The sequence below is a fragment of the Oryza sativa genome, chromosome 11, assembly GCF_034140825.1.
Source record: "Oryza sativa Japonica Group chromosome 11, ASM3414082v1".
Classification (NCBI taxonomy): domain Eukaryota; kingdom Viridiplantae; phylum Streptophyta; class Magnoliopsida; order Poales; family Poaceae; genus Oryza; species Oryza sativa.
In genome coordinates, this window is record NC_089045.1 from 7631694 (window position 1) to 7640938 (window position 9245).

At 42.9% G+C, this 9245-nt stretch overlaps 1 pseudogene; it reads right to left on the reverse strand.

Moving 5' to 3' along the window:
- Window positions 1–1696: 1696 nt before the first annotated feature.
- Window positions 1697–2383, reverse strand: LOC107278407 (xyloglucan endotransglucosylase protein 6-like; annotated as a pseudogene).
- Window positions 2384–9245: the final 6862 nt, after the last annotated feature.

Consider the following 9245-nt stretch of genomic DNA (forward strand, 5'->3'; position numbering starts at 1 on the left):
TCGTTTCGAACTCGATAATTCCCTCGAATATTTACAATCAATCGACGTATTTATTTATCGTGCGTCGATTCGAACATTCTCGGTTTTATTTCTACCTCGACGATTGGATTTGTATGCCACACGTCGTCCCTAAAATCGCTTCTTTGTTATCGTCGTGCATTCGTGCGAAATGCTTACAAAGAAATCCTATGACGACCGATGAAACTGTTTATCTGGCGTTGATCCTAAATTTATAATTGGTAACATGGTGCACCCATCCAAGCTAAATACAGAGAAACTCAATATCAAATTTCAATTTCAATTTCAAATGTCCACATATGCAGCCCATATTTGACTATACAAGCACAGTCAAATATACAGAATCAAATTAAATGTCCAGATTATACAGTCCCATTAATTATACATTAAGTATACAGTTCAATTATACAGAGTCAAATCAAATGTTCAAATTATACATTCCAAAATATAAATACAGTCCAAATTATAAGTTTCATTTATACATGTCATCTAAATTCAATCCCTGCAAAAGTACAAAAGTTCCTATTACAATTGGGCCATTATTCTCTCTGCCAACCCAGCCCATTCCACCACACAAGTCCATTTTACCCCCTTTGTAGGCCCAGCCCTCTCTTCCCATATCAGCTCAGCAGAGGTCTACATTGGCTCCCTCAGCACAGCAGCATGCACAGAAGCTGTTCGATGAAATGCCCACAAGCCGCTACAGCGAACTGCACCAACTTTGGCGGCCATCAAATGCCAGGGTCCCTCCCCAACAGCAATACATACACCCAATCCACCAAAACCATTCACAGAACACTCCCCAAACACATGCAACACAGTGAGATGAAGTCCACACCGAGCAAAACACCGAGTTCATCACAAAATGAAACTCACCTTGCCTCATGTGCTCCAACAGCCACCCTAATAGCTCAAGTGGATGTCCACCCGTTTATTGCATGTCAACTAGATGGTTACGAAAAATTTTCAAAAAAAAATGACAAGATAGATCAATATGTAATATATCACTCCACAAATATGCAAGTTAAAATTCAACTTCTACAAGTTGTAACAAAAATAACAAATTTAATTGTAAATATACACATAGTAATTTAAGTTTTGTTTATTATTTTTGTTACAATCTGTAGAAGTTGAATTTTAACTTGCATGTTTGTGAATTGATACATTACATATTGATCTATCTTATTCATATTTTTTATTTTTTTTTTCATAACCATTTAGATGACATGCAATAAACGGGTGGACATACACTCGAGCTGTTAAAACAGTTTCCCCATGCACCAGCAGCCACAATGCTATATAAACCGCAGCCAAAATCCGACACCCCTGCACCTCTCCATTTCTTCCTCCCTCTCCTCCTCCTCCAAGCTCTACCTCTGCCTCCTCCCCATGCGCACACGCCGCCGCTTCGCCGCTTGCTCCGCCACGGCTGGCCACGAGCCGAGCCTCGGTTGGGCAAGAGGTTTTAGCAGTAGGACACCGCACGAACTGACTTTTGGAGGAATACACTATTAAAAGTTGGATATTTACTAATGGACACCATACTCTCTAAAATAATAATTTCCGGTGAAGATGAGAGAAAAATAGCGTGAAATTTCAAAAATACCCTTGGGCCCACTTACCAGCTCTCCTATCTCTTTTATCCCTCTCTCTCTCTCCTCCTTCCAGCGTCGCCGCATCAAAACCCCTCCTTGCCCCACGAGCTCCCCGTGCACTGCGCCACCTCGTCGGCGTCCGAGTCGGTGGCGTTCGCTGCAAACGCGCCCCTCAACGCAGACTTCGCGGACCATGGCCACGAACGGCGCGTGCGACCGGTCCGTCTTCACGTGTCCGCCCTGCATCGCCCAGTCATCCGCGTTCCAGATGGAGCTGTACACCGACATCAGCTACGACAACGCGAACAGAGGCACGGATGCCGCCGCCGTGGCATTGTTGGTGCCATTAGCGACGGCGTGGCGGTGGTGACCTTGATGGCGGTGGCGTTCTTGTTCTTGTAGACGTGGATGGGGGTGTCGTCGACGAGGAAGACGACCTGACTGGGGTTCCAGAGCACGACATAGGTGTGGAAGTCGGCGATTGGGTCGAAACACAGGTCAATGCACTGCTCCCGGTTGTCGACGCTGTCGATGTACAGGTTGGTCTGCACCAGGTAAGGCTCTCCGGTGACGATGCCCAAGAACTCGAGGTCGAACTCATTGTGCTTGTCCGCTGGACGGGAGCATAGCCTTCGCGCTCGCCACCATCTCCTCCGCGTCAAGCCGCGTCGCGCCGCCGCCTCCGCTCGGCCACCATCCGCACGGCTTCTCCATCAGCAGCCCATCATCCGATCCAAACGCCAAGCACCGCACACTGGTGGAGAAACCATCTTTCGTCGGTCGGCCGATTTCCACAATAGTCCCGGATGCAATAAAAACCGGGGCTAAAGATGATCTTTAGTCCCGGTTCAAAAGGGTAACGGGCATATTTGATCTTTAGTCCCGGTTTGTGTTACCAACCGGGACTAAAGATCATCTTTAGTCCCGGTTCGAATGCTGTCAGGGCCTGTCAGGCCCCCCCGGGATCTTTAGTCCCGGTTGGTAGCACCAACCGGGACTAAAGATCGTAACTTTAGTCCCGGTTGGTGCTACCAACCGGGACTAAAGTCCCACCCCTATATATATGTCTTCTTCCTCCTCCAGCTGCCCGAGCAAGCTTCAAAATTTCTTCAAAAAAGAGGGGAGGTCATGCCAAAATTTCTATTGAATTTATTTTGGTGATTACATACAAATCGGAGGTGCCTAAAAGGTTTGCAACTTCATCCTCCAATGTTTTTTTTGTCATACTACATTTGCACCTATGTTTTGCACACTTTTTTTGTCTCCAAAATTTAGTTGTAAGTTGATGAGAGAGAAAATGTGTGTGGGGAAGAAAGAATATATAGAAATTTAGTTCATTTGCTAAACAAGGTTTTATAAAATAGTTGAGAAGGAAAACTCTAGTGAAAGTTAATCTTAAATAATAGAAAACAAACTAAAATGAAAATTAAAAGAAGTAAAACACATTAAAATTAGTTTAAAACTTTACAAATAGTTTTTAAGAATTATTTGGTGTAATATTTTATGATTTTTGTATGAATAAAGATATCTTATAATTATTGTATGACTGTCATTATTGTAAGAATAATTATTTGTGTACGGTTTTTTTGACTCATGTAGATGGATCGGCAATGGATGTACGCTGACCGGCGGTCCAAAGAGTTTATTGACGGCGTGCACTATTTTTTGAGAGTGGCCGAAGCTAACAGGCAAAGGGGTTTTATTTGTTGTCCATGCAATAAGTGTAAGAATCAGAAGGAGTATTCTGCATCCAGGACTATTCATTTCCACTTGTTTGAGTCGGGGTTCATGCCAAGCTATAATTGTTGGACATCCCACGGAGAGCAAGGTGTTGAAATGGAAGAAGATGAAGTGGAAGACAACAATATTCCGGACTTTGCTCAGTATGTTGGATTTGAAGGAAATCAAACGGGCGATGAGGAAATAGCTGCTGATGGTAACGACGTTGCGGATGATCTTGATCAGATGTTGCAGGACGCCAGGGAGGACTGCGAAAGTGAAAAGGAGGCCCATAAATTGGACAAGATGTTGGAGGACCACAGAACTTCGTTGTACCCAGGTTGCGAGCAGGGGCACAAAAAGTTGGATACCACTCTGGAGTTGTTGCAATGGAAGGCAAAAAATGGGGTTAGTGACAAGGCATTTGGCGATTTATTGAAACTCGTCAAGAACATTCTTCCGGGGGGAAACAAATTGCCCGAGACAACGTACGAGGCTAAGAAGATAGTCTGCCCGTTAGGACTGGAAGTTCATAAGATTCACGCATGTCCGAACGATTGTATCCTATATCGCGGTGAGGAGTATGAGAACCTAGAAGCATGCCTGTTTGCAAAGCACTACGATACAAGATTAGACGGGACGATCCAGGAGAAGTTGACGGGCAGCTAACAAAGAAGAGAATTCCTGCTAAGGTGATGTGGTATTTCCCTATAATACCACGGCTAAGGCGTTTGTTCAGGAACAAGGGGAATGCTAGAATGTTGCGATGGCACGCTGAAGAGCGTCAACAGGACGGGATGCTGAGACACCCCGCCGATGGTTCGCAATGGCGAAACATCGACAGAAAATTTAAAGAATTTGGAAAGGACGCACGAAACATACGGTTTAGTTTGAGTACGGATGGCATGAATCCTTTTGGAGAGATGAGCAGCGGCCATAGCACTTGGCCCGTTACGATGTGTATCTACAACCTCCCCCCCCCGGCTATGCATGAAGAGGAAGTACATAATGATGCCGATTATTATTCAAGGCCCCAAGCAACCTGGTAACGACATCGACGTGTACCTAAGACCACTGGTAGAAGATCTTAAACAGTTGTGGAAGAAAGAAGGTGTCCCCGTGTGGGACGAGGACAAACAGGAGGAGTTTAACCTACGAGCGCTGCTGTTCGTAACCATCAACGATTGGCCTGCACTTAACAACCTATCCGGACAGTCCAACAAGGGGTACAAGGCTTGCACTCACTGTATGGATGAAACAGAAAGTACGTATCTTAAGCACTGTAGGAAGGTTGTATACATGGGTCATCGTCGATTCCTTGCAGCAAACCACCCGGTACGGAAGAAAGGCAAGCACTTCGAACATAAGGCCGACCACCGTACGAAGCCTAAACATCGCAGCGGGAAAACAGTGTTTGCTATGGTTAAAGATCTTAAAGTAGTGTTCGGAAAGGGGCCTGGAAGCCAGCATATAGAGAGCGAAGATGGTCACGCGGCGATGTGGAAAAAGAACTCTATATTTTGGGAGTTACCATATTGGGAATTATTGGACGTATGCCACGCAATCGACGTGATGCACCTCACTAAGAACCTTTGCGTAAACCTTCTTGGCTTCCTAGGTGTATACGGAAAGTCGAAAGATACACTGGAAGCACGTAATGATCTGAAGCATATGGAACAACGCGGCGACCTTCACCCGGAACCAAAGGAGAAAGGAAGCCATTACTTGAGTCCAGCCAGCTACACTCTTAGCAAGGCAGAGAAGGAAAGTATGTTTGAATGCTTGGAGAGCATAAAGGTACCATCTGGATACTCCACGAATATCAAGCGAATAATAAGCACGAAGGAGAAGAAGTTCACAAACCTAAAGTCTCATGACTGTCACGTGTTGATGACACAACTGCTACCAGTTGTAATAAGGGGTATCCTTCCAGACAATGTCCGGGCAACAATAACAAAGCTATGTGCATTCATGAACGCAATTTCGCAGAAGGTCATCGATCCGGATAGATTAGAAGCCCTTCAGAATGAAGTGGTGCAATGTCTCGTCAGTTTTGAGTTGATATTTCCACCTTCATTTTTCAATATAATGACACATCTGCTTTGTCACCTTGTGAAAGAGATCCGTATTCTCGGGCCTATGTACCTACACAACATGTTTCCTTTCGAGAGGTACATGGGCGTTCTGAAGAAGTATGTTCGTAACCGTGCTCGTCCAGAGGCAAGCATCGCCAAGGGTTATGGAACAGAGGAGGTCATCGAATTTTGCGTAGAATTTATCGAAGACCTTCGCCCAATCGGGGTACCTGAATCACGCCATGAAGGGAGACTACGGGGAAAGGGAACTCTCGGAAGGAAAGCAATAATGACGGTAGACAACAATTTATTCCGTAAAGCCCATTTCACTGTTCTGCAACACTCTTCATTGGTAGCTCCTTACATCGAGGAGCACTTGGCTCTAGTTCGCGCCAGGAACATCGGTAAGTCTGATGCATGGATTACACGGCATCACATTGATACTTTCCCCGCGTGGCTACGACAACATCTCATGGGTAACGAGTCGATCAACCAACAACTTGCCTTCCTGGCGAGGGGACCGTCTGGGTCGATCACGACATTCCAGGGATATGAGATTAATGGGTACACATTCTACACGAGAGCCCAAGACATGAAGAGCACGAACCAAAACAGCGCTGTTCGTGTCGATGCCATGGGACACGATGGAACAACTGCCACGTATTACGGTGCCATCGAGGACATATGGGAACTTGACTATGGTCCTCTCAAGGTTCCTCTGTTCCGGTGCCAATGGGTTAGGTTGACTGGTGGAGGCGTAATGATTGATGACAGTGGGATGACAACTGTTGACCTTAACAAGGTTGGATACTCGGACGAACCTTTTGTCCTTGCCAATGATGTAACGCAAGTCTTTTTCATGAAGGACATGTCTAGCAAAGGAAAGAAGGGCAGAGGGCCTGATGAGCCTAAGCGTCAAGTGGTTCTCCCAGGCAAAAGAAAAATCGTCGGAGTTGAGGACAAGACTGACGAGGATTACGATCAGTTGGATGGGCAACCCCCTTTCACGGTGACGATTGACCCTAGCATCCTCCTATCAAATGAAGACACCCCTTACTCACGCAGCGATCATAAGGAGGGAACAATAGTGAGGAGAAAGTACGTGCCGTAATTATTGTGTACACGATGTAAACTATTTTGGATGTATTGATTATCCATATAAATCAATTGATGTATGGCATATGTTAATTACGCACGATTATTAGAGGTTTCAACAAGTTTAAATCATGTATATGCTAGTTATATGTGATACTTACAATTTTTAAAAGTTTTAAATCACACAGGTGGCAATTTCATATGTATGTTAATTAGAGTTTTTAACATTTAATTTACTAGCATTCATATGCTAATTATAATTGACTAGAGGATTTTTAAAAGTTTTAAATCACGCAAGTGGCAATTTCATATGTTAATTAGAGTTTTTAACATTTAATTTACTATCATTCATATGCAAATTATAATTGACTGGAGAATTTTTAAAAGTATTAAATTTAATATATTTTTAAAACTATCATTCATATATTAGAGTTTTTCACAATTTAATTTACTATCTTTCATATGCTACTTATATATGACTATTCGAATTTTTAAAAGGTTTAAATCATGCATGTGGCATTTACATATGTTAATTAGAGTTTTTAGCATTTAATTTAATATAATTCCTACGCTAAGTATATATGATGATTACAATTTTTATTAATTTTAAATCATGCAGTATGTACATACATATCTTAATTAGAGTTTTTACCAATATAATAATATCATTCATATATATGCTAAGTATATATATATATTGGAATTTTTATTAATTATAAGTCATATATTTGCTTATTACGATTTATCTACTTAATTTATTACAGACAAAAATAATTTTTCGAAGTAATTGTCATTAATCTTTGTACTTTAAATAATGTTAATGCATTAACTTCTATTTTATAAACACATATGTAAGCGAAAATCATATGCAGTGCTATAATCTTTAGTCCCGGTTCTTAACCCTAACCGGGTTTAAAAAGAATTTCGAAATAGCGGGAAAAGATATTTACTCCCGGTTGTTGAGAACAACTCTTTAGTCCCGGTTGTTCTCAACAACCGGGACTAAAGATATCTTTAGTCCCGGTTGTTCTAAACAACCGGGAGTAAAGATCCGGGGGTATATATATTCCCGGTGCGCCCTCGTCTTCTTCACCAACACTTAGACGTTTTCGGCCGATCGATCTCTCTCGGCCTCTCTCCTTCGCCGCCACTGCCTAGGGCAAATCCCCGCGCCGACGCCGCCGTATCTCGCCGTCGTCTCGAGCTCGTCGTCCTCGCCGCCGCCTCCGCCTCCTCCGCTGCCGCCGCATCTCTGGGGTGAGAGCCGCCGCCGCCAGATCTCCCTTCATGCGCATCTCGATCTCTCCGATATCGATCTCTCTCCGTCGCGCCGCCCGCCACGAGACGCCGCGCCACGACGACGGCGCGCCACGCCGCCGTCTTCGCCGCCGCCGCATGCCAACGCCACGCCGCCGCCGCCGTCGCCACGCCGCCGCCGCCGCCGCCACGCCGCCGCGCCAACCACCGCCCCGATGCCGCCACACCGCCGTTAACGAACGAGAACGAGAACGATCGAACGAACGAGAGCGAGAACGAACACGTCAACGTACGTTGCCGCGAGAACGTGAACGAGAACGAGAACGATCGAACGAACGAGAGCGAGAACGAGAACGATCGATCGAAGACAAGCGAGAACGAGGGAACGAACGTGAATGAGAACAAGCGAACGAACGTGAATGAGAACGAGCGAACGAACGTGAACGAGCTAGGGAACGTGAACGAGCGAACGAACGAGGACGAACGTTAACGTGAAATGCAATATATATATATATATATATATATATATATATATATATATATATATATATATATGTTACTTCGCATTTATCCTAATACATCTTTTTGTATCTTGCAGAAAAGACGTGTTGTCGGAGTCGTCCGTCAAGCCTGAGTGGAAGAGCTAGCCCTAGAAGGAATTGGAGCAGGCAAGTGACGTAATAATATAAATGATTGTTATATTTGTAATGCAATTAATTAAGATTATTAGACCTGTAATTGGACTTATCATATAAGATTGTGTAGTGTTCTAATATTATTTGAGTTTTAATATAAGATTACTTTATTTGTAATTAGACTTAGTATGTATAATTATTGACTACGGAATTGGTGCGACAAGTAGCAATTGACTATTGTAGTCTTAATTAGACTTAGCATATACGCACGAAACACTTAGCATAGATGACTATTTTAGTCTTAGCATGTAATATTATTTGAGTTTTAATATAAGATTACTTTATTTGTAATTAGACTTAGTATGTAATTATTGACTACGGAATTGGTGCGACAAGTAGCAATTGACTATTGTAGTCTTAATTAGACTTAGCATATACGCACGAAACACTTAGCATATACATGACTATTTTAGTCTTAGCATGTAATATTATTTGAGTTTTAATATAAGATTACTTTATTTGTAATTAGACTTAGTATGTAATTATTGACTACGGAATTGGTGCGACAAGTAGCAATTGACTATTGTAGTCTTAATTAGACTTAGCATATACGCACGAAACACTTAGCATATACATGACTATTTTAGTCTTAGCATGTAATATTATTTGAGTTTTAATATAAGATTACTTTATTTGTAATTAGACTTAGTATGTAATTATTGACTACGGAATTGGTGCGACAAGTAGCAATTGACTATTGTAGTCTTAATTAGACTTAGCATATACGCACGAAACACTTAGCATATACATGACTATTGTAGTCTTAGCATGTAATATTATTTGAGTTTTAA